This window comes from Myotis davidii, unplaced genomic scaffold (assembly GCF_000327345.1).
Source record: "Myotis davidii unplaced genomic scaffold, ASM32734v1 scaffold43, whole genome shotgun sequence".
In the NCBI taxonomy this organism is placed as follows: domain Eukaryota; kingdom Metazoa; phylum Chordata; class Mammalia; order Chiroptera; family Vespertilionidae; genus Myotis; species Myotis davidii.
Window position 1 is genome coordinate 2,644,575 of NW_006294590.1, and position 947 is coordinate 2,645,521.

General features: G+C 36.4%; 1 protein-coding gene across 1 annotated transcript in view; it reads right to left on the reverse strand.

Moving 5' to 3' along the window:
- LOC102757726 (zinc finger protein 605) overlaps positions 1-947 on the reverse strand; it is a 55,503-nt gene that overhangs the window by 51,495 nt on the left and 3,061 nt on the right.

Sequence of the window (947 nt, forward strand, 5' to 3'; positions counted from 1 at the left end):
ATCAGGTAAGTGAAGGGCAATGAGGCAGGAAGTGCCTTTACAGGTAGTTCAGCTCACAGATATATTACCTGAGTCATATTATCAAAAATAGTAACTTTCTTTTTCCTTCATGCAACACCATTCTAAACAACATAACTTTCAAAATTCCTCTCCTTAATTTGTGGTAAGATATTTCAGAAAATAAGGACTATGATTTTTACTTAAACTAAAATACAGATAATTCCTATATGTGTAAGTAAAAGAGATGTCAAAACACTCTTGCCACTGAAAAAAGAAAATAGACTGGAATGTTTTTGTTTTATTTGTCATTGCAAGAAGGTGCTGTCAAGGTTCATTGTTGCTTCCTTTCACTCGATTTTAGCACATAAATCTGTTACATTTTTTTCATATTTAACACGTTTGTTATAAGCTGTGGTGCTTTCCAGAGGTAGAAGACAATAAAATTAGCTTGTTTTCTTAAGATGAAATTTAATAACAGTGGCCAGACACATTGAGATATAAAAGCACCAGCAGTAGAGGGGAACCTGGCTGTGATGATCAACTGAACGCTGCCTCCGTGTCATTCCTCCTTCACTGACTCCATCCACACCTTTGGGAACCCCTGGACTTGCTGGGGCTGGACCCCAACAAGGCCTTTGTTGCCTAATCTAAAGTAACCTCCCATCATTCTTTTTCTCACTTTATTTTTTAAAATGTATTTTTATTCAGAGGGAGAGGCAGAGAGAGATAGAAACATTAATGATGACTGTGGTGGGGGAGAGGAGGATAGGAGCGGGCTGGAAGAGGTTAATGGGGGGAAAGGAGGACCTATGTAATAATTTCAACAATAAAGATTAAAAAAAAAAAAGCAGCCAGCAGTAGAAAAGTATATGATGATGTACTTCAAGTTATTTGTATACTATAATATTTCAGTCCAAATTTGTATTGTACTGTTACAGTGGAGAAAT